Genomic DNA, 14,053 nt, shown 5'->3' on the forward strand with positions numbered 1-14,053 from the left:
AACTTTCCTAAGAACCTGAAACAAGCTGATCCTTCACAGAGTCAGTGAATATTTAGAATACACAGCACTTTCCAATGTGCACTTTCCAACGCAGCTTCTCTCTGGTGGTGCTGCTGCTGCAAGCCAGGGGCTGCTGGAGCTGCTGGGAATTGCTTGTGGCACAGCAGGTGAGCTCTGCCTGCATGTATCTGCAGTGCTTTGTAATGGTTGTTGTAAACCCTCCAGCACTAAAGAGCTGAGAAAATGCCCATTGGCAGACGGCAAACACAAACAGCAAAAGTCAGTGAGAGGATGGAGTTCTTGCCCAATCTTCTTAACTTTCAGCAAAGTAGCCCTTCAGAAAAGGATGTTTTGAATTCTATTCCTGTGTGAAACTGCAAATATATGAGTTCACCACACCCCAAAGCAAACTTAGACCCACTGGTATTTGACTGCAGCCATTTTTAGCTACACAAGAGAAGACATGATTTCATAATGCCACCCCATACTTATTCACTCTCTCTTAGCAACCCCAGCTCATGAAGCAATTTAGGTCACACAGATGACTGCACTCAATCCCTACCAGCAAAGCTGGTGCTTAAGAACTCAGCATTAATCATGCTATATAATATTCAGGTATGTGCATGTTACAGTGCAGTCAGTGCCATGCACAAACCTGTACATACTAACCATGGGTAATTTAGAAGAGGCATGTAAAGTAATTAAGCAGTAAAACACAAGGCATTTCAAGGAGATCAGTGATGTTTCTCTGATTTTTGTAAAGTCTGGGAACAATGACAGAGCCTTGAAGAACCCATGGACTGCAAAAGTATTTACAAATTGTACTATTAATCATCTTTTATATATTAGATAAAGGTGTATAGATACATATAAAAATTGTTACCATGGTTAGACACCAGCTCTGATCTCTCAGCTTAGCTCTCACAAATGGCACTGGAGCCCTCCACACAGACCCCACATTGCTGGACCAGCAGGTTAAGTGCATGTTGCACTTGGGTCCTCATGTAGAAAAACTCCAAGGTATGGTGAACATGGTGGGTGAGAGTTTGGACAGTGTGCCCTTGCAGCGCAGAAATCCATTTGTATCCTGGGCTGCATCCAAAGCTCCATGGGCAGCAGCTGAGGGAGGGGATTCTGCCCCTCTACTCTGCTCTGCTGAGACCCCACCTGCAGGGCTGCATCCAGCCCTGGGGTCCCAGCACAGGAAGGACATGGACCTGTTGGAGTGAGTCCAGAGGAGGCCACCAAGATGATCAGAGGGATGGAGCAGCTCTGCTGTGAGGAAAGAATAGCAGAGAGAATTGGGATTGTTCAGCCTGGAGCAAAGAAGGCTTTGGGGTGACCTAATTGCAGCCTTCCAATACCTAAAGGAAGAATACAAATGAGATGGAGAAGAACTTTTCACAGGAGCATGTGGAGACAGGACAAGAGGAATGGCTTCAAGCTGAAAAAGAGTAGGCTTAGATTAGATACTAAAATATTTTTTAAATCCTTTACTGTGAGGATGGTGTGGCACTAGCACAGCTGGACCAGGGAGGCTGTGGATGCTCCAGTCCTAAAAGTCTTCATTGCCAGGTTGGATGGAGCTCTGAACAACCTGGTCTAGTGAAAGGCATCCCTTCCCACTGCAGGGATGTTGAAGTTAGATGGTCTTTAATGTCTCTTCCAGCTCAAGCCATTCTATGATTCTGTGAGTTATGATATATCTGTGAATCTGCAAGAAGCATGTCTCACCCAGCTCAGCAAGGAATAATAGTTTTTTCCTTCACATAATTCAAAGCCTGAGGACAGGAAGGACCATCTGCCACTACCGCCCCAGTGACACATCAGTCTGCAGAAAGCCTGTCACCTTGTTGTGATGGCACACGGTCAAAGATGAATTCAGCCAGGGCACAGAGGACATCCCCCAGAGGGTGAGTGATTCAACAGGGCATATGAGGCTGTGACTGAGTGCATCTGTGGGAAGTGTGAAAATCTAGTGAGAACCAGTGCCCCGTGAAGCCCTCATTCCAGCAGGATCGCTTCACCCAGCACCAGGTGCTTGTGTACAGCTCAGGAACCTAGGTTGGGCAAACCATATTAATGGTTTATATAAATATTAATTATCAACCAGGAATTAATTTCCGCATAGGATGGTGCTTTCAATGAAAAGTAATATTAGGCAAAGACTGAAAAATATTACTACTGTGCTGTTATAGCATGAGATGAGAAAATCAAGTATGAAGAGAAGGTAGAAAAGGAGAAGACTTATTAGCAGTTGGCAAAAGAGTCTTGGAAGAAGTGGAAACAGGAAAAAAAATGTGAGCTTCAAGTCCAGGCAGAAGTCTAGTGTCAACAGTTTTTAACATGGCACGTTCCATCTTGGTCTATGAGGGAAGCGTGGTGACTTTTGTGATAGATATCCAGATAGTGTTGGTCATACTTGGAACAGATCATTCTGTGTCCACCTCTTGCAACATTCAGTCTCCAATGTCCACAGAGAGTTCCTCTCAATAGCACAGCATGATGCATTTACTTTGGACTGGGCAGTGAACCTGATGCAAATCTGCACCCTGTTGCTCAGACCCAGAACACAGTATGGTTCTATTTGTGCAGAGTGGCCTTTTGCATCTTACAGTTCAGCAGCCCTCCACTTTTCCTCCATCAGGTGCTCATCCAAAGCACACACAAATCTACATGAAAGGACTGAGCTGATCCCACAAGTGAAAGCCTCTAGAATTTCAAATGTGCTTTCCATATATTAGTCTTGATTGCTGGCATGAGCACTGTAAAGCTCCTGGTTTATCAGGTTTTTCTGTTCCTGTAGCTAAAGCTACTCCAGCAGATGGCTTTGTCTCACCCTTTCTCAGCCTTGACGTTCCTGTTACATGGGCCAGTTGTAAAGTAAGCACCTGGGAAATGGGGCCACTGCCAGAACAGCCTTGATGTGGGTGCCTTTTGGGAAAAAGTTTCATGCTATGCATTGGAAGAACAAATTATGCAACATCATTTTGCATAGCTGTTCTGGATCTGAGAACTAAGAGCTGAGGCAGAGAACAAAGAATGTGGAGGAATCCACCCAGCATCTGCCATGCCTCTGTATCTGTGACTGGTGCCTGTCAGGTTTTCCTCATCATCCATCCCTGGGCTTTGCCAGCAGAGACCCAGTTCTTCAGCCACTGAGGGCTATGCAGTCCAGAGACAAGGATCAACGAGGGAGGTGCTCTGATGGACTTCATACTTACAAAGGAAGAGAATTTCACAGGAACATAAAGATCAGGGGGCAGTTGGCTGTGGCAACCATGAGCTGGTGGAGTTCAGAATTCTGAGAGGAAGAACAATGGCAAAAAGAAGTGTAATAACCCTGGCCTCCAGGAGAGCAGAGTTTGGCCTGTTCAGATAGTTATATAGCAGATTTGTAGGGGACACAGTTCTGGAGGGACTCTAAAGATTTATTTTTAGAGGTCATCTCTGAGCTAAAGAATGGTCCATCCTCATAAGTAGGCAAAGGTGGGAGGAGGACTGCCACTCCTCTTTAAACTCAAGCATAAAAAGGGACAAAACAGGAGGTGGAAGCTGGGACAGGCAACCTCAGAGAAATACAGGTACACTGCCTGAACATGCAAGGATGGGGTTAGGAAAGGCAGAGCACACCTACAGTTAAATTTTCGTGTGGGGGATATGCTGAGCAGCAAGGACTTCAGCAGATACATCGAAAACAAAAGGAAGACTGGAAGAAATGTGTCTGCTGCTGAATGGGGCAGTGCACCTGGTGACAAAGGACAGTGTAGTTAACAGGCTGAGAGGCTGAATGCTGCCTTCAGCTTGCTGTTCACTGGTCTTGTCTTCATCAGTGCCAAGGCCTTGAGACCAGTGGGAAATAGTGGGACAAAAAAGACTGCCTTTCTGGAGGAGGATCATTTAGGAAACTTGTGAATACACTGGGTGAAGACAAGTTGAATGCACCCATGAGTGCTGAGGAAGCTGATCAATGTCACTGGAAAGCTACTTCCCATTCTATTTCAAAAGTCATGGCAGCTGGGAAAGGTTCATGAGTGCTGGTAGAGAGCAAATATCACTGTCTTCAAGGAAGGTGAGAAAGAAGATATGGGGAGCTACAGGCCAGGCACTGCCATCTCAGTCACAGGGAAGGTGATGGAGCATATCCTGAAAAACCTTTCTAAACACAAGAGCAAGAAAGTGGCTGGAATAGTCAGCAAGGATTTGAGAAGAGGAAAAAATGCTTGAGCTGATAGCTTGCTTCTGCAATGAAACTGAGGAGTAGGGGATGTTTATCTTGACTTTAGCAGGGCTTTTAACACTGGCTCTCATAACATCATTAATGATCTAGATGTTGGGGCAGAGAGAAGACTCAGTAAGACTGCAGACAATGAAAGGTTGGAATGAGTGGTTGGCACACTGGGGAGTTTTGTGGGCATTCAAAAGGACATGACCTGACCAGGCTGGAGAAATGGGCTGGCAGGAATCTCATGAAGTTCAATAAGGGGAAGTGCAGAGTCTCGCATCTGGGGAGGAAAAGTTCCATGCACCAATAGACTTTGTGAGACAACCAGCAGAAAAGCAGATCTGCAGGGAAGGAGTGGGGGACCCTGGTGGAAAACAAGCTGACTGTGACCCAACACTAAATAATTGTAGCAAAGAAGGTCAAGAACCTCCTGAGTTGCATAAAACGTGGTGCTGCCAGTAGATCAAAGGATGTGACCCTGCCCTCTGCTCTACTTACAGTTGTGCATAAACAACCAACAGAGCTGTAAAGAATATGTGGGGGTCAGACAGGAGATCTCTAGAAGTCCCTTTCAACTCATCTGTTTTGTGATTCTGGCTAAACAAATTAGTAAGAAAGCACAGATTTTACTCTCTCTGGATGGAGTAGAAGAACTTGGTGCTCTGATTCATTTGCAGTGTATATCCCATTAGCTTATCCATTGATTTTAACATAAAGCTCAGGAAAATGTGCTTGGCCCATAGTTCTCAATGAAGTGACACAGTCACAGCTTTGCCCTGTTGTAATGGAAATGACACCACTGAAGTGGATGTGACTATAAAATGACTGATGATGTGCTGCTTTGCATAGAGGAAAAAACCCCAGTGTTTTCAGAACTAAGATCACTGCAAAACTGTACTAGTAAGTTTGAAAATCATTCTAGTAAGATACATAATTGAAAAGAATACCAAAACATGGTTTAAACTGCTTAATTAGATATATTCTGTCCCACTCTCTGGTATTTACCTTTGTCATCCAGTGTGTTATTATAGACTCTGAAGGTCACACTTCAAAGTCGTGTTTTAGGTTCTTTAATGTGCTCAGAATGGCCTGGTCTTGATGTTCTGTGCCAAATTTCTTCCTGCAGAGGTTTTATCAAGCATTTATGAAATTTATATTTGGCCTATGATTTTTTCCTTTCTAAAACTGGGGGAGATATGAAACTCATCCAATTTTAATTAGTTCCTTAAATGGGTCATTATCATATCTGAAATATCTCAATGAGATTCTTGGAGCTGGCACAACTTCTCAGAGGGTAGCATATTGAGATGCTTTATGTAACAAGGCAGGAGGGATCTCTATCATTTTCCCCAGAGTGGTGCAATGCAGAAGGATGTATACTAGCTGAGAATTCCCTGGGGACACCCAGTGCAAACAAGTGCCTATCATGTCCACACGTTTCAAGGACATTTTTGTTTCTCTGCTAAGTATAGAGGGTATCAACAAAAGAGGCAGAGGCTTGGACTCACGCCTCACTTCAGAGATTAATACAAAGCTCCATTGCCTTCCTCTGGGGGAAGGAGAAGCAGGGTCTCCCCAGGCTGTCTGTGAGACACAGCCCAAGTCCCAGTCACCTCATTCATTCCTTGCCAGCAAAAAGCAGCGAAGAAAGCCTGAAGGAAACAGGCCTGACAGCTTTTTCATGCTCCTCCTGTATACGTTCATGTGGTTTTCCTCTACTGCTTTTGGTCATCTCATGGTGTTTGGCCTTTCTTACCTTCCTGCTCTAGATACACAAGTAACCTTCAGTGCCAGCCTCTACTGGGGGTCAGATTGCTTTTCAAAGTCCTTTTAAATAGCACCAGGCAGTAAGCAAGCTACATCAACTATGATGGCTTTACCACCATACCCTGTGATGTCCTTGAGGGAGCTGGAGCCTGGCATTCTTATTTTCTCAAACCCACATTGGATTCTCTGTTATGCTGGCAAAAAGGATTGAAAATAAATTGAGAGTTTTGGTGCAGACAAGCATCCACATCTTGGCTCCTGCCTGCTCATTTGAGTAAACAAACAGTGTGTGATCGTGTAATGATCTGAGTAAGTTCTATAAAGAACAAGTATTTTTTACTCATGATTATTTATCTCATGTTTAGTGACTGGGTGGCAACCTCCAATATGAAATGCAAGGCTGCATACAGAGGAGAGTAAATAATCTGCCCAGAATGGTCCCCTGCAGCCCTCTGATAAAAGGAAATGTGAGCAGAGGTGCACCTTGACCAGCTGGATTTTTGAATTGTGTTTGCAGAAGCTCAGGTTGCAGGCTGTGTAAAAGCTTTCCTTTGGTGGTGGTTAGATCAAGCATTAGCAGCTGCTGTGCACTGGTGCATGTGGAATTAAAGCCAGTGACAGGTTAAAAAAAAAAAAAAACAGAAAGAGAAAACACATGGGACAGTGGAAGGAACAAGGGCTGGTTGATGTTATCATTCAGCTGCAAACAGCAGAGCAGGGGAGGAGAGGCTGCTTATAGGGCTGCTTATCCCAGTTAATCCAGTTTGCTGCAGTTTGAAAGGTTCTCTGCTTTCCTTTTAACTCCAGTTCCCAGAACAGTGAAACAAGGAAGGAAACAAGTAGAAGGGACTTGGAGGTGGGCAAGGCAAATAAAATGCAGAAAGGGCAGTGTCCTAAAGTGAGCTAGGAGGGGAAACTCTAAAACATGTTCTCATGCAAAACAGAGGGCTAGCTTTTGACCTTCAACTGCAATTATCTGATTCTTCCAAAACAAGTTTAGTAGCATTCATGTTAGGGGTGGTATCACCTTCTGTTTTCTCCACACGTACCTGCATTAGAATACACAAAACTCTGTAGCAACTAATCTTTCAAACCTGAAGCCAGCCAAGCACTTAAACACAGCCTGAAAATGAGGCTCATCATTAGTCCCACCAAAGTCAACAAGCTATTGATCTGATTAAATTTTAACAGGTACTTGAATGCTGTGCTAGCCTGAGATCTCCCAGATGCTTTTACTGGCTCGTTCCCCCCCGAGTGCTGAACAAACGATGCACAGTGCTGAACAAACAATGCACCCAACCCTTCTCCCAGGCCAGGTCTGCCTGCCAGCTGTGCTCTGCCGTGCCTGCACATCCACTGTCACCTCAGGGCTGCTGCCTGCGTGGGGCACTGCCCTCCCTCCTCCTGCTCAGCCCAAGTGAGCTGAGCCAGGGCCCAAACACACACTGGGCCTTGCTTTCAGAGATGGAGATCAAGGCGCCTCTGCCGAGCTAAAATGTGTAAGAGCATGGTACCTTCTGTTGTGCCAAGGATGCTGGAGATTGCAGCCTCTCCATCTCCATGCCTGAGCCCCAGGGTGGGGCACATTTCCTGCCAGGATGGAAATGCCATGTTTAGATAGTATTTTTTTCATGCAAGGGAAGTAAACACAGTCCATTCTTTTCCTTGGGGAGATAATACATTTACCTGACTTCATATTCAGTTCGTGTCACAAATTGTCAATGACTCCTAAAACAGAAGGAGTAGATGTGGGCACCTCCTCCATGGGTATAAATTCTGGGCAGAGTCTCTGTTGTCAGAAGTCTCCACTTGGGAATTGAGACACTTTAGAAGTGGAGTCATTATTTATTATACTCTGATACTTAATGTTCTCCCGTACTTGAAAAAAGGAACATTTCTCAACTACAGAAAAATTATTGTAGGTGTGTACCAAAGCTGTAAGTTCCATTCTTTCACACAGCTGCCTGTATGAAATGAAGAGGGTTGTTCAGCTCCCTTAAGCTATACATGTCCTGGGCTTCAAAGCAGGAACAGGAAACACACCTACATAAATACATGGATTTCTGAAGCCTCAGGTTAAAAATGTAATACAAGGCTTATTGACTTGGTGTATTATGCTCAGTCCAGTAATTCTGTACCATGCTATGCAATTAAAAATGTCAAGTTGCTAGGGGAAGTTTAAACTATCCTTCTCAAAGAAATACCCACACCATGACTCAGAATTGGCTCTGGGCATAGACAAAGTAGGGAAGAAGGCTGCTGGAAAGCAAGTCTGTCACAGGTAGCAGTGCATTTACCTCAGCTTTGAAAAATCCTTCAACGTGTGCTGAATTCTAGATGCTTTTAATTAGGGCAAATGAATGAAATCTTAGAGTAGATGCCCTGATTGCTTGTCTCCAGTGACTACACATGGAGTTGGGGCCGGGCAGTCTGGGCAGGTTTCTCACCCCAGCATTGAACTCAGGCACCATGAGTTGCTCTGCCTACATGCTTCATAGTGGGTGAAATAAACCCAGGCTGTCAGGGTGTCAGGGTGTGGGGAGCCATTTTTTGTAAGTTTTCAAGTAAGCAATCAAACAGAAAAAAATGTCTCAATGCATTGTGGTTTACTTTAAAACTTCCTAGAAAATCTAGATTGTTTCTGTCTTTGGCTATTAAACTTGATTAATATAGCCAAGCAGGTGCAAATGCAGCAGTAAATGTTTAAAAAATACTGTTCTCCTTCTTTCTGTTATTTTCCAAATTACTTTCTTCCTTTCTGACTCTATTACTCATTAGATTTTATTTCAGAGACCACTAATCAGGCTAAGTGCCCATGGCTTGCTGGGAGAGCTGCAGTTTAGGAGGCACCCAGTGCTTCCTCACAGCCCCAGCAGAGCAGTGAGATGAGGTGGGACATTCTGGGTGTAAGCACCTCCAGGACATCTCAGTGATAAAAATACACACACTTCTTGGAATGCTGGTTGCAGTGCACAAGGCTTTCAGGCAGGGAAAAAAGCAGTCTTGGAACTGCTATCCATTTTTCACAGCTGTTGCTTCTCAAATCAGTTGCCATAAGGACTAAGAACAGGATTGAAGAAAGCACAGTGGGGCTTCAGACCTACCTTTGCACACCAACTCCATGATCTCTAACCTCAGTGTAGCTGGCTGCTGCTGAGCCATCATTCATCAGAGTGCCTCCAGCTCCCCACACCAGCAGGTGCCAGCCCAAGATCAAAAGAAATCACAGCAAGTACAGTTTTTCTGCACTTACTGTGAACATGAAGAGGCATCAGGGCTGTAAAGAAACATGACTAAAGACAGCTTTTTTACCTTTCTTCCTGTGAGTTATGTGGGGACTCAGGCTATTTTAGAGAAACACGCAAAGAAAAACCTCCAGCCAGATACAACTCAGCCTTTTGCTTGCAGAAATAAATGCAACAAGGGGTGGCTTGGTGTTGTTTTCCTATCCAGACTCTGTCAAGACCTGTTTGAACTGCTTTGTCCTATTGAAAGAGCTGTGTGCTCTGCAGAGCAAAATTATATTAATTTTCAGCACTGCTAAAGTGCTTAACATCTTACCAGGGCTTCACAAATATAAACAGAACTGCATTCATAACATTGACAGATGAAGTAGTAAGCTGACAGCGAGGTAAGATAGCAAGCACTCTTCCCCTTCTGCAGATTGATAACAGCCTCACTCAGAAATGACAGTGTCAAAACAAGTGTCCATGATCACAAATCTGGACAGTGGTCTGAATTCAGTGTACTGATGGTTTTTTTTTGTAAAAGTCTCTTGGGTAAAAGAGTAGAAATATCACCTTCCATGGGTAAAATGACCTTGAAAACCAGAAGCCTACCAGATGCAGAGGAATATGCCTCCCAAAGAGCTTGCAGGAACAAATCAGCCACAAATGAAACTGAACTGAAAGGCAAGGAAGATCAAAAGGGCAGATTTATACTGAAAGGTTTGATCCTGCAAAGATATTTGAACGTGGTGACCTCTGTGCACTGGGGCTGGGCTCTGCAAAGCATCCCGTGGCTCCTCCAGGGCATTGCCTGACAGCTCAGCTGCTCAGATGCAGCTCTCACAGGGCAGGGGTGCTGTCCACAAAAATTGGATTCATTACCTGGTGTGCAGCAAGCCAGTAATTAAACACTTGAGAGAGACATTGATTATTTATTTCAGAGTTGTGCAAGCCTGAGTGCTTGGTGGAATTCCCCAAATCAAGCACACCAACTATCAAAACATTTTACAATGCATACATTTTAGCAGTTCAAGCACATTTTAGCACTAAAGGAGTTAGTGCTCATTGGATACAACTTACACAGTTCTCCTATTAATTAGCATTCTATCTTCTATTGGTTAATGATCCTCTTGCCTCTCATGCTTATTAGTCCCCATGCTCAGTGCTTCTCTTCTTTTGGGTCAGTGAGTCAGTGGTTGCAGATCTCCCCCTGCCAGAATTTCCTTTTACCCAGCTGGAGCTGATTTCAGCACAGTTGCTGAGTTGGGTTTATTTGTTTCTGTCTATCTTGGAAGTTCTGCCAGTTGTTTTTGTGGCCCAGAAATTCTGCATTCTTTGTGCCCACTATCAGTAAGCATCCTTTTTCCTAAGCTTTGTTAACATCCCCCTAGGTCTGAGACCATGTCCAGCCCTAAACCTTAACAAGGCAATTCTACCAACAAGTAATTAGCTTTTCTAACACAAAGACATCACTTAGACCTCGTTAGCTGCTCTCTCTTTAATGGTTTAAATCTCTCTTCTTATTGATTGGGTTTGAAAGCATACAAGGATCAAGGATTAAAGAACATCCTTTCTTTTAGAAAATTTTACATTTTTCACATTTTGCAACAATCCTGAAGACCAGGATGGAGGTTAAACCAACTGTATTCGTGCATGACAAAGACTGAATCATCTGGTGAGGGTAAATACCCTTCTGGAGGGTGTTATTTTGGGCAAATATAATAATATACATTCTTCAGCCCTCCCTCAGCTGATTCACATCCACAGAATAAGTAGGATTGACATAGGTAATATTTGTTAGCAAAGTACATTGGAATAATGTCTCTGCATTAAGCTCCCTAGTTAAATCTGTAAAGTTGAAAACTGACAGCTGTCTAAGGTGAGACGTTTCTGCTTTCATAATGTTTCTGCTTATAATCCATAGTAGTGATGCTGATAAATGATCTGACAGAAGATGTAAAAAGAGCCTAAATTCTGTGGCTTCTCACTGGTTACAATAGCTATTTGATCATTGTCTTAAAACAGAATGTTTATTAAAGGCTTCTTCTCTACCTAACTTTTTGGGTCTACAATTTTTCAAGCTTTGCTGTAAGACTATTTGTGTCTCCAGTAGCTCTGAGGAAAGCACTGGACACAGAACAGCATGGATGTTGACATTACTGGAGTGTAGAGTTCAAATTGTTTATCCTGTTTCTGTAAGATTGAACTGCTGTAAGAAAAATGTAGCTTTTTGTTGTCAAGCATAAGACAAGGCATGCTGTTCAGCTAGCAGCACAAAAAGCAGAAGAATAACATCTTCATTTTGCTAGGATCAGGGTTCAATCTGACACCACTGGGAATGTCTAACACTTTTCAAATTTGTTTATTTGCACAGCAAATGGAATATTCTTGTGTTGAGCCAATTAAGATCTCTATAGGTAAATGCAGGATTCCTCAAGCAGCCATCAGGATCTCATAGACTTTAAGTCCTGTGCCAGAGTCCTCATGAAATTAATCCCCAGTTCCTTAGGAGTTTCCAGACTGTCTTCTCTCATAGCAAGGCAGGGCTGATAGGAAGTGAACAAGCAACAGCTCTTATCTAAATCACTGAGCTGCTGCACCACATGTGAGGGAATAGCCTTTGCTCAAATCAAACAAGCAGGCCAATTAAATTGGTAGATTTTCCTCTTTGGAGAAAAAAACTGTTCATAAAGGTCTAAGTCACAAGGCTGCACTCTGTAAATGAGATAAGGCCATCATCTAGACAGCGGGTTTGCCTTTCCTCTGGAGATATCACTGTGTTGCTGCTGTGGAAGCATAGGAAATCAGGTCATTTCTTAGATAATTTCTCTTCTTGCTAGTTAAAACCGTCTCATGTAAGGCCACTGCAATGGACTTGGTGGAGCGTGCAATTGCTCCCTGGTAGGTTTTGTGAAGGAAATGGTGTTATCTGATAACACAAGCTATATCATAACATTAAATGTTGTGCTTAAAAAGCTAATCCTCAAGTTAAGTGATGATGCGGAAATCTCAGCTCATTGAAATAACAAATATTAGTTTTGTCAGGTGTCACTGCTCTGGAGAAAGGCTTGAAAATAAGTACCCCAAACATCACAAACCACGAAACAGACAAAATTAATTTTAACTAATTTGTACTTTAAAAAAAATCCAACAACAGATGAACAAAAAAAAAAAAAACAACATAAATCTCCAAACTAAATGAACTAACCAACAACAACAAAAAAAAGGAAACAAATTTCCATAAACATTTCCTATTTTTATGTCTGTGTTCTTTCATTTTTAGAGAAACTTCTCAAAAGGCATTGAGGCTATGCCTAAAAACATTAAACTTTTTTTCTGTTAATTGCCAACTAGTAAGTATGTGTGTCACATGCTTTTACAACTGGTATTGCTACTGTTTGTAAAGAGATGAGGTGTTGCAGTTTGGACAAAAATACACCAAAATGTTTAAAGTTTCCTTTTATTTTACATTTGTATACTTAAAAAATCGGTTTTATTTCTGGGTTTATTTAGTCTTTGTTCTCAAAACATTAATGTGCACTTTCATTTCAGCCCAAATCCCTTTATTATGCTGCAAAGGCCTTTTGCAATTTAAGACTATTTCCACTTTTGAAAAACATTTATTTTTGCTATGCATTTGTACTTTTTTCAGTGAACACATTAATATCTTTCTAGCACTGTTTTTTTTTACTGGGAAGCCTGAATGAGGAGAGAATGACCATATAAGAGGCAGCAGGGACACATCTGGGCTAAGTGCAATTTTTGGGCAGCTGTTTACTCCTGCTTCCTTTTGTCAGTTTAGCTGGTAGAGATTCTGCCTTCAGTTTCAAATCTTTTATCCACAATGAGAAGTAAGACTGTAGAAATTTATTACAAACCTTTTCCTTTGTGCTGCATTTTACTCTAGTCATTACCTGAGTTGAATGTGCAAATGTTAACGTTTTCCCTTTGTCTCTCCAGTCCTGTCCTGCAGCAGTTTTCACGCGTTTAACATCACCCACCAGTAGCTGTGTGCACACTTCAACAGGCCCAGTATGAGGCTCAATTTACTGTGGCCAAACCAACTTCTCTGTGACTCACTTTTAGCCTTAGGAGCTCTCTTTTTCTGGTACCTGGCATACATGGGGAAGGAGGTGGAAATTTTTCACTTAGTGTTACACTGCTGGTGAGTAACTTAGCAGGTTATCAGCGTCTAGCAAGTCTGAGATGCATGCTGATAGCTGTTTTAAACAACTGATGCCTTCAGAAAAATACTTCTTATTGCTACTTTGAGAACTAACTGTATTTATCAGAACTCTAAAGTTAAAAACTGTTATTAAATTTGTTCTGTATCGGCATCATACCAAGGAGTTTTGGTTTTTTACAGCTATGCCACCTCCAAAAACAGGTACCAAGAAAGATTGTGAAATCAAAAACATCACCAAGTGCAAAACAAGATTAATGAATAATGAATGGCATATGATTATCTGGGGAGGACCTTCCACTCTGTCATAAAATCCTGTAAAATTTGAACATAAATGGCATGACATCAAGCATCACTGACATTCTGAGACAGTCACACTAGTGATGCTAATCTGTTCTAAGGATTTCTTCTTCTTTTCCTCCCTTTCCCTTTGGTCTTTCATAAAAACATTTGTTCTAGGCAGGTTTAAATTACTTTCAACAGGTGTCTTAGTGGTGTTAGTGGCAGTCTTATAAGAACTACTTGGAGAATTTAAGAGAGAAGACAGCTTTCATAATGAACCCAAGTATATTTGTAAAATAACTGTGCTGAAAACCTGTTGTGGTTGATAGTGGAAATTCAAGCAGAAATTCTGTTATCTCCTGCTCAGTT

This window comes from Camarhynchus parvulus, chromosome 3, assembly GCF_901933205.1.
Source record: "Camarhynchus parvulus chromosome 3, STF_HiC, whole genome shotgun sequence".
NCBI lineage: Eukaryota > Metazoa > Chordata > Aves > Passeriformes > Thraupidae > Camarhynchus > Camarhynchus parvulus.